Source organism: Pinus tabuliformis, chromosome 3_2 (genome assembly GCF_031772625.1).
Source record: "Pinus tabuliformis cultivar Carrire ecotype Pingquan chromosome 3_2, CPIR1, whole genome shotgun sequence".
Lineage (NCBI taxonomy): Eukaryota > Viridiplantae > Streptophyta > Pinopsida > Pinales > Pinaceae > Pinus > Pinus tabuliformis.
In genome coordinates this window covers 647,190,694-647,196,274 of record NC_142302.1, presented here as the reverse complement: position 1 = coordinate 647,196,274, position 5,581 = coordinate 647,190,694, and the positions used below count along the sequence as shown (strand labels likewise).

The window sequence follows — 5,581 nt, the reverse complement described above, 5'->3', positions numbered from 1 at the left end:
GGTGGAATTCATGCAGAAGAGAAAAGGAGCAGAGAGGTGGTAGAGCGCCAAGCGGAATGGCAAAACCCTCGAAGAATCCGGAAGAGAATGCGTATATACCCTGCCTGCCAGCAGAGGCAACGTGGAGTGCTCATAACCCTCGATCTCATGCAGAGACATCCAACCGTCAATCAAGGCACCAATGCCCAGATGCAAAGCGCGGGAGAATGCCAGACAAGACATCCACACTCCAGCCACGTGAACAGGACGATGAGGGCCAGTACTGTGGCCAAGTGTCAATCGCTCAGAACGCCAACAATCGAGTGCAGGACAACCCTGGTAGGCTCGATGAGGGATGATAAAGTCTTTGAACCATAGTAACTGTGATATTATAAGGTCAATGGATAACACAATGATTAAACCAAAGTATATCATATATAACCTGCCACACCATAAACGTATTAAGGTTACCGTATATGCAAGGTGGTGGCACTTCATACTCGGCATATAATTAAGTGTATGCTTTATAAATGTAAATTTTTTTTTTATGGGTGTGTATTATGTAGTAGGCATGTGACATACTATAGACTAGTATCATGGTTTATCATTACCACATGTAAAAAAAACTATAACTCATTTCATATGACAATTTTTTAATTAATTACTTTTAATTAAAAAAACAAAAAAGACATAACCACTTTGGAGATAAGTCTCAATTGTCTATACTACCAAAAATATTCCAGAATATTTTATGGAAGTTGAATCCCTACATGTATATTGAGAACCTTCTAACAAAAACATATAATGTACATAAATAAATTAGTTTAATTTTAACTCTACTCTTAAACATTTAGTAACAAAACTTAAAAATAAATCAAAATTATGAAAATCACACATCGTTAATCTCATAATCTCATATGACTACACAACTTTTTCTGGGAGAAATCTCATAACGCCATATGACTACACAACTTTTTCTGCATCTCCCAGACCCTAGCCCTTTAAATAATTATAGGCAAATATTTGAATGTATTTTATCTAATTCTATTTTAAAAAAACACCATCTATAAAGAGCAATATCTTTAATCTATAATATTATAACCATCTCCATTTTATTTTCATAAATCTCATAATCCCATATGACTATAGGCAAATATTTAAATGTATTTTATCTAATTCTATTAAAAAAAGAAAACACCATCTATAAAGAACAATATCCTTAATCTATAATATTATAACCATTTCCATTTTATTATTTTTCATAAATGCCATAATCCCAGATGACTACGCAACTTTTTCTGCATCTACTGGACACTAGCCCTTTAAATAATTATAGGCAAATATTTGAATGTATTTTATCTAATTCTATTTAAAAAAACACCATCTATAAAAAGCAATATCCTTAATCTATAATATTAGAGCAATATCCCTAATCTATAATATTATAACCATCTCCATTTTATTTTCATAAATCCCATAATCCCATATAACTACGCAACTTTTTCTGCATCTCCCAGGCCCTAGCCTTTTAAATAATTATAGGCAAATATTTGAATGTATTTATAACCATCCCCATTTTATAGCTTCTTTCTGCTTAACATTCTCGCCAATACATTATCCTTCTTCTATGAGCCTTTGATCCGGAATGAGGAATATAGCTCCAATGATGAATATAGCTCCATGAGCAAAGGCTCCTGTCATAATGAACCCGACAAGCCCTAGCCCTTTAAATAATTATAAGCAAATATTTGAATGTATTTATAACCATCCCCATTTTATAGCGAACCCGACAAGCCCTAGCCCTTTAAATAATTATAAGCAAATATTTGAATGTATTTATAACCATCCCCATTTTATAGCTTCTTTTTGCTCAACATTCTCGCCAATACATTATCCTTATTCTGTTCCAGATTATAATCCAGAATGAGGAATATAGCTCCATAAGCAAAGACATTCCTTATTCTGTTCCGGATTATATTTCGGAATGAGGAATATAGCTCCATAAGCAAAGACTCGTGTCATTATAATCCGGAATGAGGAATATAGCTCCATAAGCAAAGACATTCCTTATTATGTTCCGGATTATATTCTGGAATGAGGAATATAGCTCCATAAGCAAAGGCTCGTGTCATAATGAAGCCGACAATGTAATATTATAACCATTTCCATTTTATTTTCATAAATATTGATGATGAGTATATACCCTATAATATTATAACCAATTTCATTTTATTTTCATAAATTATAACCATTTCCATTTTATTTTCATAAATTTTAAATTCCCAACATTAATGATGAGTATATACCCTATAATATTATAACCATTTCCATTTTATTTTCATCCATTTTAGATTCCCAACATTCTCGTCAATACATTACATTATCCTTATTCTATTCCGAATTTCCAACATTCTCGCCAATACATTACATTATCCTTATTCTGTTCCGAATTATAATCCGGAATGAGGAATATATCTCCATGAGCAAAGGCTCCTGTCATCGTGAACCCGGCAATCGTCATAATGAACCCGGCAATGTATGGATGATAAGTATAATATTATAACCATTTCTATTTTATTTTCATAAATTTTAGATTCCCAACAATGACATATCTTTATTCTGTTCCGGATTATAATCTGAAATGAGGAATATAGCTCCATGAGCAAAGACTCCTATCATAATGAACCCGACAATCATCGTAATGAACCCGGTAATGTATGGATGATAAGTATATACCCTATAATATTATAATCATTTCCATTTTATTTTCATAAATTTTAGATTCAGAACAATGACATATCCTTCAACAGTGACATATCCTTATTCTGTTCCGGATTATAATGCGGAACGAGGAATATAGCTCTATGAGCAAAGGCTCCTGTCATAATGAACCCGACAATGTATTTTCATAAATTTTAAATTCCCAACAATGACAAATCCTTATATAATCCGCAATGAGGAATATAGCTCCATGAGCAAAGGCTCCTGTCATAATGAACCCGGCAATGTATTGATGATGAGTATATGCCTGTATGATGAGAGGCTCCTGTCATAATGAACCCGACAATGTATTTTCATAAATTTTAGATTCCCAACAATGACAAATCCTTATATAATCCGCAATGAGGAATATAGCTCCATGAGCAAAGGCTCCTGTCATAATGAACCCGGCAATGTATTGATGATGAGTATATACCTGTATGATGAGTATATACCTATAATATTATTGATGATAGTATCTCCAGTCACAATGAACCCGGCAATGTATTGATGATGAGTATATACCCTATAATATTATTGATGATGAGTATATACTCTATAATATTATTGATGATAGTATCCCCACTCACAATGAACCCGGTAATGTATTGATGATGAGTATATACCCTACAATATTATTGATGATGAGTATATACCCTATAATATTTTAACCATAACCCGGCAATGTATTGATGATTTTAGATTCCCAACAATGACAGAATTCTAGAAGGAGGGCTTGAACCTCCAACCTTGTGATTAACAACCACACGCTCTAACCAACTGAACTATTATTTTCATAAATTTTATTTTGGACCCGGCAATGTATTGATGATTTTAGATTCCCAACAATGACAGAACGCTAGGAGGGCTTGCACCTCCGATCTTGTGATTAACAGACGCTCTAATCAACTGAGCTATTATTTTCATAAATTTTAACCAACTAAGCTATTATTCTCATAAATTTTAACCAACTGAACTATTATTTTCATAAATTTTAGATTCCCTCCGACCTTGTGATTAACAGCCACACGCTCACTGAGCTATTATTTTCATAAATTTTAGATTCACGCTCTAACCAACTGAGCTACTGAGCTATTATTTTCATAAATTTTAAGCAACTGACCTATTATTTTCATAAATTTAACTGAGCTATTATTTTCATAAATTTTAACCAACTGAGCTATTATTTTCATCAATTTTAGATTCCCAAAATTTTAACCAACTGACTTATTATTTTCATAAATTTAACTGAGCTATTATTTTCATAAATTTTAACTAACTGAGCTATTTTCATAAATTTTAACCAACTGAACTACTAAGCTATTATTTTCATAAATTTTAGATTCCCAACAATGACAGAACAACTAACGTATTATTTTCATAAATTTTAACCAACTGAGCTATAACAACTGACGTATTATTTTCATAAATTTTAACCAACTGAGCTATTATTTTCATAAATTTTAGATTCCCAACAATGACAGAACAACTGACCTATTATTTTCATAAATTTAACTGAGCTATTATTTTCATAAATTTTAACCAAACATTGACAGAACAACTGAGCTATTATTTTCATAAATTTTAACCAAACATTGACAGAACAACTGACCTATTATTTTCATAAATTTTAGATTCCCAACAATAACAGAACAACTGACTTATTATTTTCATAAATTTAAGTGAGCTATTATTTTCATAAAGGAGTTGTCTATAATGCCACTTTTTGGAGATTCCGGATTGATGTTAAATTTGTTGCAGTTAAAATGGTTTTTTAACTGCATATTTGGATTCAGCATCCTCGAAAACCCCTGGGATGCTTTCATTGTGCAGAAACTAGCTATCAAACTTGCGATTCCAATAAATTCCTGCCGGATTTCGACCGAAAAACCCACCAGAAAGACTTTCAAAAAGTCAAGTTATAGACAACTGCTTTTCATAAATTTTAACCAAACAATGACAGAACAACTGAACTATTAACTGACCTGACCTATTATTTTCATAAATTTAATGACAGAACAACTGAACTATTAACTGACCTGACCTATTATTTTCATAAATTTAATTGAGGTATTATTTTCATAAATTTTAACCAAACAATGACAGAACAACTGAGCTATTATTTTCATAAATTTTAACTAACTGAACTATTATTTTCATAAATTTTAAATTCCCAACAATCACAGAACAATTTTAACCAACTGAACTATTATTTTCATAAATTTTAAACTCCGAACAATCACCAACTGAACTATTATTTTCATAAATTTTAAATTCCCAACAATCACAGAACAATTTTAACCAACTGAACTATTATTTTCATAAATTTTAAACTCCGAACAATCACAGAACAACGCTAGAAGGAGGGCTTGAACCTCCGACCTTGTGGTTAACAGCCACACGCTCTAACCAACTGAGCTATTCCAGCGGTTCGGCTTTGTGATAGTATTATTAACTTCATGTTCATTACCCAATGCTAGTGAATCTAACGTGTAATTGTGCTGTAATCAGAAGAACTGCCATCGGAGTCCAGTTCTTCTATAAGAGAACGGTTGGGTATTGTTACGCCCTTCTCATAAAGTAAATCTGGTCCGGAAACGCAAATTCTCAAAATTAATTCTGTTTGCCAGGATTTGAACCCAGGTCGCGTGGGTGAAAACCAGGTATCCTATCCGAACTAAACGATGACAGACAAAATAGCTATGTTTAAACATCTTTTTCCTCGTAAATTCAAAATCAAACACCCTTTAATTCATTATGAAAAAATATTATAAATTTATTTAATTAATTTAAAAAAAATAAACTCTTTAAATAAATATAAATTTAAACTTTGTTAACTCAA

The 5,581-nt window shown here is 31.9% G+C and overlaps 1 non-coding gene across 1 annotated transcript; it reads right to left on the bottom strand.

Moving 5' to 3' along the window:
• Nucleotides 1-5,093: 5,093 nt before the first annotated feature.
• TRNAN-GUU (transfer RNA asparagine (anticodon GUU)) lies at nucleotides 5,094-5,167 on the bottom strand. The gene has a single exon. It is a non-coding gene; the product is annotated as a tRNA-Asn (tRNA).
• Between the last annotated feature and the right edge of the window lie 414 nt (nucleotides 5,168-5,581).